The sequence below is a fragment of the Sturnus vulgaris genome, chromosome 10 (assembly GCF_052056855.1).
Source record: "Sturnus vulgaris isolate bStuVul1 chromosome 10, bStuVul1.hap1, whole genome shotgun sequence".
In the NCBI taxonomy this organism is placed as follows: domain Eukaryota; kingdom Metazoa; phylum Chordata; class Aves; order Passeriformes; family Sturnidae; genus Sturnus; species Sturnus vulgaris.
Window position 1 is genome coordinate 10585034 of NC_142252.1, and position 18884 is coordinate 10603917.

Below are 18884 nucleotides of genomic sequence, written 5' to 3' on the forward strand. Positions count from 1 at the left end.
TCCTTTCTGTTTCCCTTTTTAGTTGCTGTAGCACTACTGCCAAATTATTACATTCTTTGTAAACAGTTTGTGAAATATCAAAGCTTTCACGAAATCCTAACAGAACATTTTAATAGCTTGATTTGGATAAAATCCCAAAGCAATATATTTTCAGAAAAGGTATTTTTTAAGCACTACAACAGCAGTGGTGTTATGATTCATGAGAACAGAGCAGGTAAACAATGATTAGAGTCAGAAGGATACACATACACTGTCCTCCACTGAATTGAGAGCTGTAAATATTTCAGCCAAGTTACAGCAGGTGCCCTCCTCAGCTCACAGCTGAACTGCAGTGTGCCATCAGTGGCTCATATCTCATAAGGTCATCTGCAGCAGTACCTGAACCAGGGATTTTCATGTTGTGTGAAGCTGCCAAGGTGTGCTCTGTTTTCTGCAGCTGTCATGCTCTCCACAGCTGCATGGGCTGTTTGGAGAGCTCCATTAGGCCAAAAAAACCCAGAGATCCTGCAACAGAGATACCTGTGACAGCTCAGCCAGGACGATTTGTACCAAAGCTGCCATTACGTGTCTAAGATAGAGCCATTCCTTCCTTCTCAGTAACTGTTCCAATATCATTTGCTTGTTTCGTTGGAGTTTTTTCCGTCTCTGTCTGCATAGCACTCATACTGCCAATAACTACAGTTCTTCCTAAACAGAAATAGAGAAAAGGAATGTATTATTACACTGCCTCCAGTTCCATGGAAAACTTTTATAAATATAAACAATACTGCAGAATAGAAATACATTTAATGAGATTTTTTAAATTTGTGAGCATTTTATAAACTTCAGAATTAAATTCAAACATTGTATTAAGATCTGCTTTGTGTTTCCTTGTTAAATTTTCGTTCTCGAACCATAAATAGAAGGCTTCCTTTGAAAACTATACGAGCACAAGCTGAACAGTTGTTGCCTTGTGCTTAGTTTGTCCATGTCACAGTATATAAAGAAATATTTACAACTTTTCAAGGTCACTTAAATTTCCAGTGCTAGATTATTGCTTTGACAATTGACACATTAACTCCTCCCAGCCTTCCTTCTTTACTCTTCCTGCAGTGGGTTTTAAATGACAGTAACATTTCAGCCTTTGATTATGTGCCATCCATGGCTGTCCTTCAGCAGCTGGGCTGTCCAAACGCTCTTACAAATGCATCAGAAGCTTGGTCCTGCTCAGTACTCGGAGCTAAACCAAGTGTCCCGTGTTTCTGCGGGCTGGGGCAGCTCCCACACATTCTGTGGGCACACGGACACCAACTCTTGTTTTCTTACCCTACCACAAACTGCAAACCAGCAGGACCACGAGTCCAGGGGACTGAAAGTGGCAAATACTTGTGTGGATATCATGGACTGGATCATCAGGGTATTTAGGTGAAATGGAAACATGGACACTCTGAACAGTTACTGTCAAATTGTCTTTGGGGAGGTGAGACTTGTCTGAGCTTCTGAGATAGAGGGTGACCTGTTGGGTGGAAGAAATCATGCTTTGATTGCTAAGGAAGCAGTGAAAATGATACAGTGCCTGTAGGAATGTTCCACATCCAACACAGAATGGAAAGTACAATATAGGTCATTTTGTTTTGTTATCAGATTAATAATTCCTACCATGTCTATTACTTTTGCTATTTATTTCAGATGTTTTAATAAATATGTTAACATCAATGTCGAAAGAAATCAACATGGTATATATAGTATTGATTCCAGAAAGTAACCTAGCAGCAATGAAATTTAGATTTCAGGGCTTTAGTATTTCAAGAATTACTTCGTATTTGATAATATAATGGACTAAATTGTTCGGGGTTTTTTTTCCCCCAAAACTTGACGTCGTTGCTTTAAATGATGCAGAACGAAACAGTTTGTAGAATCTGCCCAGCAACAAGAGCTGCTCTCTCTCCCTCTAGTGGAGGATAATAAAATAATTTTCTTTTCGTTTTTCCATATGCAAACAGCCAAATAGTGCTGTAAGAGTTTGAAAGCTCTTCTGAACAAGAAAATACATTAATTTGTATTTAATGTATAACATAAATATTATATGAATAGCATTGTAATATGATATGTCTTCATATTAATACTTTTCTACAAGAGCACTGTTTTTAAAATGATTCTATGGATTGATGGATTGTAAAATACTTATGTATGTAAATATTTACATACATATAGGCACTTTTTTAAACAACAAAAAAGCAGTAAAGATTAAAAATTGCTCTTAATCTCAGAAGTACAATACAGCATGCTTATGTTGAACCGGAGCAGCTTGCTTGTTGGTACTTGCCGGATTGATCCTTAGCTTAAAAAACATGTACCTAAATTATAAACTTTTTATTTTAATCCAAACGTTTTCAGCATTTGTGGTGTTCACCTTAAAAAAGAAGGAGACTGCTACTTGGATGTGATGTGTATTCTCTTTTTCACTATTAGATGCTATAACCTACTACTTTGTTTCAGTCTCCTAATAAACAAATTTTTAAAGAACAGCATCAACATCTTCCAAGTATTTAGTATTCATTGCAAGTACAAACTTCTTATGCAAGTAAAGACTTAACAGGACTAAACCCATAATTAGGATGCTAGAAAATACTTCCTATGTATTACTGATTAAATAAGATGTGCCTCTAATTATTCCACTTCTAGTCTTCAAAGTATACAAAGACCATTGTTTCTTGGCTAGATTCCTGCTGCTGTTTTCAGGGGAAAGTTTGATTTCGAACTCTGCTGCTGAGCTTCTTTTTAGCCTATTTTTCTGTTTTGTGTTTTTTTTATCTCACTTTCTCTGTTAGTACTTTTCTTTCCTCTCATTGTTGCCATATAAAACTTCACACAGGTATGTGGAGAAGCTGTCAGCTCAAGGGAATCTGAAAAACAATGTACATGTAGGTAGGTAACTTTAGAACCTTCATCTTTCAGAGAGAGGGGCTTTCCACCTGCAAGTCACTGCCTTGCACTGTGTGTCACTGGGAGCGTTCCATTTCATTTGAGTTTGTGTATTTGTTGCTCCTACCAAGTCACTAAGGGGTAAAAAGCTACTTGAGAAGAAGTGTTGGATGACAGCTCTGTCTGGGCTGCCACCATCTCGCTCAAGTACCAGCAGAAAGTGGATCTCATAGAAAAGAGGGAGAGCTTTTGTTTTCTTGTATGGGGGAGTGACTCCAAGACTTGTGGTGTAATGAGTCACTCGAGTTGTAATTGCTTTAAGTAGCACAGAAACTTAGAGAGGGGGATGGAACAGTCGGAATTCTCTTCCAACATGAAAGGAGCCAGAGGGATGTACGGGACCTCTTCTGTGCCTTTGTGGCTGCTGCAGCAGCTCTGCACTTCTGTCCACATAGAGATAGGCTGGCAAACATGCATCCCAGACTCTGGAATCTGACAAACTATTACCGGCTCGGTTAGTTTGTGTTATTATAGGGAGAGTGACGGAGAACAAAAAGCAGAGGAGCAAAGTGTGAAAGGAACATTTGTTCAGTCACTGTTTTTATTATCAAATGGTGAGAGAGAAGTAAAATATTGCTGGACAGGATAACGTCGTAATGTCCTCCCACACACCAGCCTGTAGATGTTGTTTTCCCAAATGCTTATTGCTTTCCTCTCAGTGTAAAAAGAATGCAATAAACACTGTTATTTGAGGGAGAGCGAGGGTGTGGGCTCCCAGGCGTTCATTCGAGCCAGCTGTTCACTTCGCCCTGGTTTCAAAATGGACTCGAGCTCCAGTGGCTGGTGCCGCCAGTGGCCCAGGCAGATTTTGGAGGTTCTGGTCCTGCTGTTGCGGTGGCTGTAATGGAAAAACAAACCAGTAAATGTTCTCCAATCTAAATCTGCTGGTCATCTGCAGAGTTGCTTTAATAGGGAATGCAAATATTATTTTAATACAACTTCATTATATCTTAAAGGAGGAAATTATTGTTAACCTTTACAAACATCGCTTTAAAAGCACTTTTTGTTTGTGATCTGAAATGTTAAAGTGCTCATGACACTGGGATGATGATGATTTCTGCCGACCAGGTGCACTATCTTTTAGGCTGAATATTGAAGACCCCATCCTCAAGGTTTTATTCAAAAAGGGAAGGTTTATTCATCTTATACTATTACCGGCCTGGCATTTCTGCCACTTTGTATTTTTCAATGTATTTCTTAACAGAAATGTAATGCGGCTGTAATGAGGATCTATAATTAGTTTCAATGAGGCTTCCCGCAATGAGCAGTGACCATATTTTACTGTCCCTAAAAGTAATAATGTTCCAAGCCTCCGGCAGCCCCTTGGCCCGCCAGTCCGGTGTGGGGACAGTGCTCCCTGTGGGGCCTCTGCAGGGCCGCCGTGGGGCCGCCGTGGGGCCGCTGTGGGGCCGCCGTGGGGCCGGTGTGGGGCCGCCGTGGGGCCGGTGTGGGGCCGCTGTGGGGCCGCTGTGGGGCCGGTGCTCTCCTCCAGGCCGCCCCGAGGCCGGTACTCCCTGCGGGCGCGGGGCCAGCGGGGCCGCCATGGCGGAGCCGCCACGCCAGGGGGCGCCGTGGCGCAGCGGCCGGGCCCCCTCAGGCGGGGCTGCTCCCGGAGGAGCCGGGTCCCGGCCGCGCCCGGGCCCGGCGGGAGCTGCAACCGGGAGCGGCCTCGGCCGCCGGTCGGGCCGGGCCAGGAGCAGCGGCTCCGCACGGTTCGCCAGGTGCTGATGTGACGTGACACATCGGGCGGGCGCTCCCGGCGATGCGGAGCGGGAATGACGCCGGTGACACCAGGTCACGCTGGGGTCAGACACCTTACGGGTTCTGAAAGTTTAATTATTTGGCAAGGATACATTGGGGTTTTTTTAATATTTATTTTATGTGCTTTAACTAAGATCCATCTGCAAATATTGCTACTTCAGATGTAGCAAATTAGATCTTAAATATTTTTTAAAACCTATATTAATTTCTCTCATGCTATTGCCAATTTATTGAAGTCTTGATGGGCTATTTAAGTAAGCCCAGTATAATGGGGGCTTATTGTTCAACATATAATTAGTCTATATCCTTGAAATTCTATAAAACTTTGCTGCACTAAATAGCAGCTGTTAATGCTTGCTGAGTATCTTTAATATGCACGATTCATAGTACTTTGCAAATCATTAAGACATGACATTGTTTCACAAACAATGCCATGTTCGTCACAGAGGAGCCAAGAAACACACTGGGAGCAGACTGCTGAGAAGACAGGAAATAATGAGCTCGTCCTCTGACCCCATTTTGATGCCTCTTTGACCCAAAAAGCGAGTAGTGCTTGACAGGCAGGCAAGGCTGATAATGGGGGCTTCTAAGGAGGTTACAAACTGCGTGCAGGAAACCTTAGAATCTCTGGTTTTCACATGACGCTCAGAAAGCCATCCATGGTTTCGATATTTACTGAAATACACCTGACATCTGTTAGAAAGGAGGGATTCTAGCTGTCAGCTGCACTATTCTGAGACTAGAGAATACTGTACAGCAAGTACATACAAAGTCTGACCTCTGTGTCAAATTACCCTGCCCTTTCTCACTGCAGTTCTTCTGGAGAGGTGGGGAAGCTTTTAGGTCTCACCACTGACCTTATCTTCACCTTTTGAGAAAAAAATGTTGTGGACTAACTAGGAACACTACTAAATGATGAGGTCTTCATTTTCTGGAGTTACAGCAGCCTTACAGAACCAAATCTAATCTTACTGTGCCCATAGCCAACTGCAAACTCTCATTACCTTTTGCAGGGTTAGCATCAAGGCCAAGGGCTCTGATTCTGCCAGAGCTTCAGGCAGTTTTAGATAACTGCTCTCACAATATAATTTATCAGACCAAGGTTTTGGCTTACACAAGATCAGAAGGAAAAACAGTTATCAAATGTATTGCCAAGTCGTGGTTCCTGTGGGAGAACACACGGAAATAAAACTGTTACTAAATCTTTCAAATGTTACATTATTTTAAGTCGTTTCTCCCTCAGAATTCACAAATTACTATAGTTAATTTATAAACAGAAGGAAAAAAATATCCTACCCATTAGTAAAAAATGTTTTTTTAAATACTTTGATTGTAATAAGTAATTAAATAAATTGGAAAGAAGCCTGTATTCTGTAAATGTGTTTACAGACCATGAAAAGTGCCAGTGTGTATATATGAAGTCTCATGAAAGACAGAGGTTTCAGTATTGCCCATTGCCCAGGACCAAGGTCATACCAAGTTAACACAGGACACTGATCCTGTGGTGCTAGATGAGTATGTGCTGAGGCAGTGAGCAGGACTTTTCACAGCATAGTGCATTTGGGAACGTGCTGTAACTGGGGACATCTGGGGTCAAAATCATACAGGGCATTTTTCTAGGGCTTTTTTTCATATATTTAGAGAGTTAGACTTGCATTCAAAGTTGTTGCCTATTTTAAGTTTCTTGGTTTTTAATATATTAGAAGTCTTATGTCCATCTGCTTTGCTCTTTCTGAACTTCCAGCCTCTTTCAGATGTTTCAAATTTGACACTTAAGAATTGAGATGCTAATGACTTCTGACGTGATGTGCTGTATTGTTAAATGTGTCTTGATTTGTGTGTTTCTTAGTGCAGTTAATAATTTTGCTTACAGGTAGCTGGAGTGGCCTGCAGCTGCTCCCCTGAAATCTGTGGGAGTCTTTTAGCTTTGACGCCAGCATGAGCTGGCTTCAACCTAGAGGCCACGCAGCTGGCCTTTACCATACTTAGCTGGGTATGAAATCATTATATTAGTCAGAACAATGAGGAGGCAGCAGCAAAGCTGAAATTGAAGCTTCAAGGATCTGACTCATTCCGTTTCTGGCACAAGGAGGTGCAAATTGCTCTTCCTGAATTTGCCGAGCACCCACCAAACCCCAATTACAGCGCACCTCAAATGCACTGTGCTGTGAAAAGCCCTGCTCACTGCCTCAGCACAGAGCCATCGACTAATTTGCTGTTGGCAGCTGCTGTTTGTAGGATGTTAGCTGAAAGACGGCTGTGTGCTGCTGCAACTCTCCTTACCAGTTCTGCTCACTGTCTTTAGCTCACTGTCAGCCAGAGCCTGGCTTGTTGTAATGGTACGTTGAGAATCTTCAGTTGGACAGCAACATGACAGAGCAGGGCCCCCATCCCCTGACAATAAGCAGCATATTGTCTACTTGCTTTTTCCCTCAGAACTAGCAATAATATAGCTTCTCAGATGTGTTCTAACTGTTCCTTCAACTAGAATAATTTTATTATCCCAATTTCATAAAATGATATCCGAAAAAAACCCACAAAACCAGCAAGCCCACTGTGGTCTTGCTGAAAGCATGTTGCAGCCTTGCAGCCTCTTTTAAGTCATAGGTCCTGTCTGAGAAGTATCAACAAAATGCAGTGGGTTGTAGCAATGTCAGTCTGATTCACCAGGTACCTCTGTATGGAGACAGCCACAAGGTACACCCAGCATGAAGAACTGGCCAGAGGAGATTCTGCCTGCTGATCTGTGGTGTTTGGAGGAAAGGAGGAGCTTTCATAGAACAAGTCAGAGAAGACGGGACACACGTTTTTCCAAGTGCCTGTCTCATTATACAAATGTATTGGTGCATGTTATGAATGACGTGCTATTTGTCCAATTTATCAGACAACAAGATTAAATTTAGCAGCATTTTTTTTTCAATAGCAGCAATTGTACATAAATCAATACAAGCAAAGTATATTAGATACATATATTTGAGTATATACAAAATTTGGCAGTGAGTAATTTAGTATAATTGAGGTTGGTATAAAGCATAAGCAAAACCGACCGGGGGTACGGGGAGGGGCTCGCCCTTCCTCACATACCAAACAATCAAGCCAGAAATCCCACTTATATACTATATGCTAATAGATATTAATACAGAATTTTCTGGAAAGCTCCTCCTAGTTTCTGTTCCTAAAGTCTACGTCACTATGTTGTGTTGCACATGCTCTGTTAGCAGTTAGGGGTCTCTCATCCCTTTGAGGGTCTTATTTCCGATGAAGGCTCTTTGTCTTCATCAGTGTCCGCTGTGTAACCTCACAGGTAGCACAAGCGCACTGAGCGTGGGGTTCTGTAGCTCAGCATATGTTCCCACAATAAAACCTTATTCAAGTTCCATGCCTGGAATCATCCCAATTTGGCCCATTCCAAGGTCAAAACTTTTTATTTCTAGATGCTGCTTATCAAACCTCATCCTTCTACTACTCCCACCTAACATCTGGAGGATTCCAGATGCTGCTTTGTCTCACCATTTCCTTTTTTGCTTTGTAACAATTATTTTCTATTGATATGAGTACAATTGTGCTAATATAGTTATAATTTAGTTAGCATGAATCCCATTTACCACAGTGCAGATACCCCTTGCTGCTGCTGTTCTCTACCCAGGATACCAGCTTGCAGCTGCCTATTTAGGACTGTTATTGACAGCTAGCTCAGGGGAAAGCCTGTTGCCATTCTAAGGCTTGGGACCAAAATTTGCATGAAAAATACGGAGGTTTTTTGGTTGTTTCACTCACATATTCCAGGCCACTTATGTTTTGTTTCCACAGCTAAAATTCACTATACAATTACTAATATACATTAGAGATTCTCAGAAGTGATGAAGAGAGTCCCAGGAACGATTTTTCATTAAAGATGAGTTCGTTTTTCAGTTACATATTTATTTATATATATTTATTTCTTCAGTACTTAGATGATGCTCTCTTGATGCTCCCTGGCCTGGGAGCCCATAGGACTTCATAAAAACATCAGTAATTCAATCTCAGATGCAGAATTGAGTAATAAGCAGTGAAAATGGGTAGTGCTGATGTAGAAAGAGGGATGTTCTCTCAATCACACCCTTCATCTTGCTTATCTATACTTACCTTACTGAGTATTGACCTTGTAAGAATCAATCTGTTTCCCATGGGCTACTATATTCCCTATTTCTCATATTGTTTCTAATATTCCATTTTTAAAGCATTTTAAATATTTTATTTCTGACATATTTGTACGCATTTCTTAAAAAAAATTTTGAAACCACTTTGAAGTCTTGCCTTTGAGCTGTTTAAGTTGGCTGAAGGGACAGCTGAAGGGACAATGCAATTAAATACTTTATATAGTTCATACCATAAGAAAAATATCAAAAGATCTTACTTTTCTTCCTATTCTACCTGGGTGGAAGAAGGATTTTTGTAATGCTTTCAAAGAGGGATGCTATAAAACCTGTTGAAAACCCAAAGAATGTTGACAGTGATAAAATATCATCCCCAATAACAACAACAACAACAACAAGATAATGACTGTATATTCCCTTTTCTGTGAATCAGAGCAGCTAAATTGTGCACAGTATGTCTTAGGCTCTTAACAGGTATTTTCTTTACCACAACTAATTAATTAGGAGAATTACATTCTAAGTAAGGGGAGCTGAGATTTATTACTTTTTCTGTTTCTGTAAAATTTTAGGCCACAGTAAATCTATGATAGCTGTGATGTTATTGTATTTATTACAATATTTTTATCTCTTGCTATTACTTTTTGAGTCTGTGATGGCATAAAAACTGTAAATGCCTCTAGAAGGACTCATATTTTAAATATGTAATGACATTCTAGACATTTTGGTTTCCAAGTAACTTCTCTGTTTTTGCTTCTCTTTAATTTCTCTTGCTTCTTCTTTTACAGTGAGCAATATTTTAGCAACACAGAGAAGGAAACATAAAAAGTACTCCAATTTGAACAGAGACAAAATACGAGGTAAGTTAACTTTCTTTGAATATATGGTCAAGTTACATCATATTCCTTTAATTACCAGGGTTTGGTAGGCATGAGTGTACTGCTGAACTCAATGTTTTATCTGTTTTTAAAATTTGTCTTTTCCAAATAAAAGTCTTTGTATTCCCTACATGAAGCTCTTATCAGTAAAAGGATGAATTTAAGACTACAGTTTGTGTTACACTCAAAGAATAAAACTATACCCAGTAGCTAAACATCAGAAGAGTGGGGATACACCATGTTATTCTTCTCAGTAGTAAGAAAAACTATTTCTGGAAAATATACTTTTGTATTTAAACTATGCACGATATATTTGAAAACTGTTATTGGTATTCTTCAGTGAGTCTGCACCCTAAGATCTGAGTCACATATGTCTTTAAATATTGCCTCAGTAGGTTCAAACTTATAAAATTTTCCTACTTGTGAATTATTTTTAGTTCATCATTCTCATCCTTTAAGTTCACCATGTTCCTATACTCTTTTTGTGTTATGAAACTTCTCCAAATGATATTTCTTAAATTTGGGAATAGATTGTTGGTACAAAATGAAAATACTTTTGCATATGTCCCATCTTCTTAACATTTTACCAAAACTAACAACATTCTTTCTCATGAGTCTGAATAAAACTGCAACAGACTAGAAAGCATTTAACATCAATTCCCACACTTCCATCTTAAACCAGTCCTGTCCAATTGAAACCAGCAGTACCCTTTGGCTTCAGTGGAAGAGAGTCCATTATTTTAGCTAGAATTGCACATAATTTTCTGTCTTCATGTGGATAGCTTTTTCAGAATAGATTCAGTCAGCTTTGTGGTATTACAGACAGTTTGGAAATACCTTATCTGAACATCAGTCTGACCTCTTAGCAAGTGATGCCTTCCTAGCATCTCACATTATAATCCACATCTTTCCTTGTTTGAAGTCTCTCATATCAGGGTTACAGTTAGTAGCAGGCCAGAATCAGAGCAGCAGGCTGCTCATGCAGTGTTTTTTGGGACGAAATTCAGTTTCCTAAGTGGAGGCTTCCAGTGCCTTTTAAAACGCTCTGAGTTACCTAAGGCATCCATGTGGGGCTGTCGGATGTGTTGGGGCTGTCAGAGCAAGGAGAGCCTCATTCTCCTGGAGCACAGAGGGGTTGAAGCCTGTGACACCTTAGAGCTGCCGTGTTTTAGGCACTGTCAGCACACAGTGTAGAGTCAGTACTGTCACAGCTGCCACCACTGCTGAAGGGGGAGCTCCTTCTCATGTCACACAGCAGCAACCCTGTCTGCAGGAAGAGCCACCCGGGCTCCTGAGACAGGGACACTTCAGGACGCAGCCTAATCAGCTGGTGAACACAAGGTCCTGGAGGCCAGATGGGACTGCCCCTCTTGAGCAGGGGGAGTTTGCTTGTGCTGGGTGTGTATTCTTTCTGATTTGCATTTCCAGACCCCTTCAGCCACTAAGTATTTAAATATTAAAAATCCTTTTTTTTCCACAATGACTAAATATTGCTTTCAGATTGTTAAATGTTTCCAAATATATTTAATCAAAATTAGTTTGGAGTTTTGAAAGTCAATGAATGTAGCAATGATAGAAGATAGTATAAGACATGTTAGAGTGGTAATCTGATTTTGATTTCCTGTAAACTTTTCCTGATTTATTTATCAATATATTATCATTGCAATGTCCATGGGCAGTTCCTGAAATAATACAACTAATATATATATATAACTATATATATATATAGTGGGTTTATTAAATGCTAAAATGAAAGAATTTTACTTCTATGTAGTCTAATTAAAAATTCCAAAGGAAGTCTGTGATGCTTTTAAAATGAAGCTTTAGCTCCATGTAGAAACATTGCTGATGTACAAACAGGCTTCACTTTCTATCAAACTCAGTGTTAACATTCTTCAAGCTTTTGTAATATTGGAAAATCTGCAAGATGAAGACTTCCATGTATTGTGGGTAAAGACTTGTGTGAACAGGCTTGTGTGACTGTGATATAAGAACTGTAAAAATTCATAAATTGAAGTTTTACCACATGCCTTGCAGACTGATCTAAATCAGCATACAGATCTAAACTGCAGAGAAGACCCTTTAACCTCTGGGTTTTTTTGCCCATACATAGGAAACAACCAACTGATAGATGAATGACTAAGCAAACTTTTCCTTATTTATGCACATATAAAATTGAATTTCTAAGGCCCCTGACAACCACAGGACTCAGTGGTTTAAGTCTACAATGTCTATTCTGAGAATTCTAACAAAAACAATAGCAGTTTTCTGCTTATTTAATGCATCCTTTCAATGAGTTCATCATTCTGCACAATAAATGGAAGACTGAGTGTCTACCATGCATATATATATATCTATATATCTGAAGTAGCTCAGAGCACCATTTGCTAACCAGATTACAGTAGGAGACCAGAAGGCCAATTTGTGACAATGCAGTGCACGTTAAAAATAGCTCCAGACATCAGTATTGACACTGCTGAACTGCAGCTCAGTGACTGCACTGTACAAACAGAAGCTGGCCTGTGTGAAGCAGTTTGAAGCTTTGGAGCTGTAACTCTGAACTGTGTTAGTGCTACCGAGTTGACAGGAAGTGGTGATTCAGCTCCTTGGAGGGAAGTTGCAGTCACTGGCCCCTTTTGCTTATACAAAAGAAAAATACCAATATTTCTCTTTTTACGTAAAGCTTGTACACATGCAATGTCTGACCCTGACACTTTCATCAAAATAAATTTCATATACTCTGTATTTTTCCACAGATGTTTTTCAGCCCATGTAATCATTTTAAATGCTTATCTCTTCTCCATGTGCCCAAAGGCCATACATATATATGTCACCTTGAACCATGCAGAGTCAGTAAGAGATGCTGACTATCCCCCATCCATATGCTGTTTGTATTTAGAAGTATTCTGGAGGAAGCTAATTGTAGGTGAACTATGCAAGATCTACTCTAGGGTTTTGTTAAGATATGTAGTACCTGTGTTATGGCTTGCTGTTACCCAACAGCCAAGCACAGGCTGGTCTTTGTTGTAATAAAAATGAGGTCACCAGGCTCTCCAAAGCAAACTTTGTCAGGAGGAAGCCTATGGCTAACAGCTGAGTGACAGCTGGCCATGAGCAAAGTGAAAGCTTGCACCAAGGCTGTTATATGACTTTAGAAAAAAGGATTTATGATCTGAAATTACCCAACTGCTTTGGAAGTGCTTAAACTGTAGTGTTTGTGTACATAAGTACTTTCTTAATTGATGGTCACCCAGACAAATCTGAGACTATAGATCATATACAGCACTCTCCTTGCCTATGAAATATCTTTTTTGGTTTTGGGGGTTTTTTTGGGTGCTTGTCTCTGTTCTCAAGTATTAAATTCAGTCTTCTCAGTAATGTGTACTTTAGTTAAATGCAGGGAGCATCTAAAGATGCCTGAAAATCACATTAAAAATAAATTACAAGTTACCTCAAGTAAAGCATTTAAGATTGCATTTAATTTAAAAGATTCTGCATTCATATAAAAATAAGAAAATGTTAGATGTTGGAAAGGCATTGAAATATCAGAAGTACAAGGTTCTGAGACAGATAAACTTCATGGAGAACTGATACTCGTAATAGAATAGTTCCAAAGATTTTGTGCACATAATGTTTATACTTAATACGTGAGGGTTTTTTAAGTTGCTAGTGACAACTGGCATAGTCAATTTGTCTTTAAATGAAAAATCATATCCTGCTGACTAAAATTTTACTTCAAATACTGTTCAGAACTGACATATCTTTAGATATTTGAAAACAAACATTCAACACAGATGTGTCATACTAAGTGCCAGATAGATACAATCAGGAATGTACCTTGTTTTTCTAGTAAATGCAATACTTGTGAAAGATTCTAGAGTGGTTTTGTAGGCTGATATATTTTAGACATTAGGGTTACTGTAGTGCAAGTTTATTTCTCTGCACTACCTGTCTTGCTAGTCGAGGGACCATCAGGAGGGCTCAGCGAGCAGCTTAATCTCTTTATTTGTTTGTTCTTGCTTTGCCCCATGAAATAGTATCAAATGAATTGAGAACTGGTTAAATGGCCCATCTCAGACGGTCGTAGTCAGTGGCGCACGGTCTAGCTGGAGGCCTGGCACTAGTGGTGTCTCCCAAGGTTCAATGCAGGACCCAGTATTATTTAACTTATTGACAGTTAGGTTGACTTATTCATCAATGACTTGGATAGATGCCTCCTCAGCAAGTTCACTGATGACACAAAGCTGAGAGGAATTACCAATACTGCAGAGTGCTGTGCAGCCATTCAGAAAAGCCTTGACAGGTTGGAGATAAAGAGGTAGGCAGAGAAGGACCATTTGATGTTCAACAAGAACAAATGCAGGATCCTGCACCTGGGGAAGAATAACCTCAGGCACTGAGACAGCTGGGGGCCAACTTGCTGGAAAGTGGCTCTGCATAGAACTTGGGGGTCCTGGTGCACAGCAAACTGTCCATGAGCCAGCAGTGAGCCCTTGTGGCCAAGATGACAATGAGATTCTGGGGTGCACTAGGAAAAGCATTGCTAGCAAGTCAAGGGAAGTGTTTCTGCCCCTTGACTCAGCCCTGGTGAGGCACATCTGGAGTGCTGTGTCCAATTCTGGGCTCCTCAGCACAAGAGAGACACGGACCTCCTGAAGCAGGTGTGGCAGAGGCTGCAAAGATGATGCAGGGACTGAAGCATCTCTCTTCCGAGCAAGGCTGAGGGAGCTGGGCCTGCTCAGCCTCAGGAAGAGATGACTCAGAGGGGACCTCACCAATGTACACGAGTCTCTGCAGGGAGGGCTCTGAGCAAGGACCAGGCTGTGCTCGGTGGTGCTGAGCAATAACACAAGAGGCAATGGGCAGAAACCGATACCCAGGAAATTCCACATGAACAGGAGCAAGAACTTTACTGTGCAGGAGACCATGCACTGGAATAGATTGCCCAGAGAGCATGTGGAGTCTCCCTCATTGGAGATATTCCAGAAGCATCCAGATGCAATTCTGGGATGAGCCTGCTAGAGCAGGGAGGTGGGACCAGATGAGCTGCTGTGGTGCCTTCCAACCATATTCATTCCGAGACTCTGTGAATGAATTTACCTAACAAAAATGCTTTGCAAACAATCCTTATTATAAGGATACTTTTAATTTCCTTACTCTCTGTATGTAAATGGCCATCAAAAGAAGAAAGTTAAGGACATGCTTTAGAGGTTCTAGTATGATATTCTTTCAGCCATGAAAACCAATGTATTACATGTAACAGTTACAGTGAAATCAGCTACTTGTGTGCAGGCAAGCTTGTCTTATTGTGAATATCTGCTAATCATGCTTATGGTTGTGGGAAGAAATAGCATCAAGCTAACTGTACAAATTATGATACATTTGGGTTTTTTTTTTTAACAGGACCTGGGAGTTGCCTTTAAAGATCATGAACATGTTTAGTAATTTATCTGAGGGAAATTTCACTCATGTTGCTAATTCCAGAGATAGTCTGAGAATGCCTTAAAATGAAGAAAAAGTGCAGTATTTTCTTCTGTGCCATCACCTGCTCTGTTGGTCCCTCCTCTGTGACCTTGGTGCAATCTGTTAAACAATACTAGTACTTAATGTGAGAACACCACAATTTGTAATATGGACAATGTTTGGAGCACAAGGAGCAAGTGGCAGAAGACCTCTTACTTTGATGGCACTTCACCGGTGTCTTGCTGCATCTGCTGATCTCCTCAGTATTTACTACCAGCACGCTCAGTGAAACACCAAGTCATCATTTGTGCTTGGATTATAGCAAAGCTTATTTGCCTGTTACTTACAGAAGGCAGAAAAGAAACACCTCAAGATATACTGAAAATAGAACCTTGTGGCCAACTCTGCCTGGAGCTTCTTTTGTCAGAGCAGCTGGAATTGTTTTAACTGTAGTTCATATAATCGTCATTGCAATTGACTACTGCCTCTTCTGCAGAGAAGAAAAACATGATGGCCATTCAAAATATCAAAAATAAAAACCCCAGAAAAACTACCATTATTCATGGACTGCAACTGAGTTTGCACCTTCTGCTACTTCTGATAACAGCTGTTGGAAGACATCATGAAGACACTATTTTACAGCCCTTCTTACTTTGTTATTTGCACTGTGTTTTAACCCTGTGGTTTATGGTTGATGAAACAAAGAGCTGCAAACCAAGCTATTCAAGAGGCAAAGACTTGGTGCAAATACTTACCACATGGCAAACTTTAATGACACAGCAGCTATTTCGTTTGCTGAGTTAGGTGAGTGATCTTACATGTTAAGTTCTAACTTTCCACCTTGTAAGAAATTATAATCATCAGCACTGTAAAATAAAGAAGAAAGTCTTGGATATTCCTGCACAAAGGGTTTTTATGACACTGACTGGAACTTAAGGGAAGTTGAACTGCTTCACTCCTTTAACAATTTTCATATCCTTGTTATTATGACCCTACTACTATGAAGTTCGCTATGAAACAAGATCAAGCAGACGACTTGGCATGTGAGAATGCTGCAGGTTTGCCAAATGAAATCTAAACCAGGATTTATTTTAAAGGAAATGAAAACCTACTTTCACTGGCAGTAAAAGTTATAAAGAATCTATATGAAGGTAACTATTGTTAGATAGGGAAGTAACAGCAGTAAAGTAAGTTCCGCTTAAGAGTCTTCCCAAATGCAAAATCAACTTGCAGAATCAAGTTTTAATGAACTACCCTTTTATGGTGAATCTGTCCCTTTTACAGTTGAATTCTGAAATACATCAAAAACCAGAAACACAAGTTCCTTGTGTTTATGTATTTAAAGCAGTGAGTTCTTGATCTAACAATTCTGATACATTGTTCTTGTACTAAAATTGCTGTACTTGAGGAAAGGACATGCATTTTTTTTCACCTCTTGCTTCCTTACACTCACTCTGGAAGGTCTAGAGGTTGCCTTTTGAAGTAAGGTAAAGCTAATTAAATCCTTGGGAATTTATTTTGAGAGAGGCTATCTAGACATATAAATCTAAAAATCTAGAGTAATTTTTAATTGAAAATTTTTCCAGCATTGTCGACTCCAAGAGGTCATCCATAAGTACATACACCAGAAAATGAATTGTCAGCTTTTAAATTATTATTAAACTAAAGGAAAGCAAATCTGGTGTTGGCTTTCCTTTTAATGTTTAACTTTACAGGGTGTGTTTGCTTTTAGCTTTGATATAGATCTGTGAAGTAAAAATTATTTTTAAATAAATGCTAATACACTTCTTACTAATAGGATTCCCCAAATCCTATTGTTATGAATGATGTTCTATTTGTCCAATTTATCAGACAACAAGATTAAATTTAGCAGCAATTTTTTTTCAATAGCAGCAATTGTACATAAATCAATACAAGCAAAGTATATTAGATACATATATTTGAGTATATACAAAATTTGGCAGTGAGTAATTTAGTATAATTGAGGTTGGTATAAAGCATAAGCAAAACCGACCGGGGGTACGGGGAGGGGCTCGCCCTTCCTCACATACCAAACAATCAAGCCAGAAATCCCACTTATATACTATATGCTAATAGATATTAATACAGAATTTTCTGGAAAGCTCCTCCTAGTTTCTGTTCCTAAAGTCTACGTCACTATGTTGTGTTGCACATGCTCTGTTAGCAGTTAGGGATCTCTCATCCCTTTGAGGGTCTTATTTCCGATGCAGGCTCTTTGTCTTCATCAGTGTCCGCTGTGTAACCTCACAGGTAGCACAAGCGCACTGAGCGTGGGGTTCTGTAGCTCAGCATATGTTCCCACAATAAAACCTTATTCAAGTTCCATGCCTGGAATCATCCCAATTTGGCCCATTCCAAGGTCAAAACTTTTTATTTCTAGATGCTGCTTATCAAACCTCATTCTTCTACTACTCCCGCCTAACATCTGGAGGATTCCAGATGCTGCTTTGTCTCACCATTTCCTTTTTTGCTTTGTAACAATTATTTTCTATTGATATGAGTACAATTGTGCTTATATAGTTACAATTTAGTTCGCACGAATCCCATTTATCACACTATCCCATAATGCTGTGATGAGGAAAAAGGTTGCATTGTACTTTAGGGTAAAATTTCAGTAATTGCTGTGTTACTGAACCATTCACTACATATTGATTTAAATTACACATATAAATTATGCATTCAAATTTGAAAGCAGTGACTTTGTGTACATGGTCTTACTTTTGCAGATCTAACAAGCAGATGAAAAAGGAGTAAAGACCTGCTTATTTAGCAGTGAGTTTACATAAGCTAATGACATCCCTCTTTGTAACCTGAAGTACAAAAAAAATGAGGAAGTATGAGCGAGCCTAACCACTAGCCAATTTCTTCTGTGGTCAGGCAGCAGATAAGCTGTTTTCAGCTTGCCCTTTATTTTAGCTTATTACTGTCGTGATAAGTACAGCACAGTGTGCACAGAGACTGAAAACTAAAGCCAGCTGGTAATGAGTTCCACTTTGCAATGAGCCCTGAATTTTAGGTATGATGCGGGGGGAAAAGTTTCCTGCGTCGCAGTATAGCATAGAGAATGATATGCAGGTAACGATGTGGTAAACAAGCAGCCTGAGGTTTGTGTGCGAGCTGAGCCCTGCGCGGCCGCTGCTGCTGCGCGGAGCCGCCCGGCCCCGGCCCCGACCCCGATCCCGGCCCTGGCCCGGCCGCCCTGCGCAGGCACCGCGGGGCCGGGGCTGGGCTGCTCGGCCCGGCCTTTCCGCCCGCGCCGGCACCGCCTTGCTCCAGCGCTTCTTTAAACCGAGAGCTCCGTGACGAAGACGTCACAGGATGTCAGAAACAACACAGGATGTCTGATCTGTACATTCACAACTCCTGAACGGGTCTTCCAGAAATGCACACATTTCAACATCACTGAATTGCTATATAAAAATATGAAAACAAGTTATATAATATCATAGTTCCATATTAGCAACGGAACCTAAAAATTATTCCAAACAAATACTGGAAAATAAAACAACTTTTAATTATTAATATCTTTTTCACTATAAGTAATTTTAAATCTTGCTGCTTTTCTTATTTTACCCTGTTATTCCTAGTGTTGGATCAGAGCAGGGGAGACTAGAAGAGTCCTGCTATAGGGAGGTGGGGAAAGTCCAAACTGACAGGTGGAAAA

General features: G+C 40.1%; 1 long non-coding RNA gene across 1 annotated transcript; it reads left to right on the forward strand.

The window, feature by feature from the left end:
- Nucleotides 1–4586: 4586 nt before the first annotated feature.
- Nucleotides 4587–17008, forward strand: LOC148222641 (uncharacterized). The gene is made up of 3 exons (XR_015805686.1): nucleotides 4587–4758; nucleotides 9647–9718; nucleotides 15140–17008. It is a non-coding gene; the product is annotated as an uncharacterized LOC148222641 (long non-coding RNA).
- Nucleotides 17009–18884: the final 1876 nt, after the last annotated feature.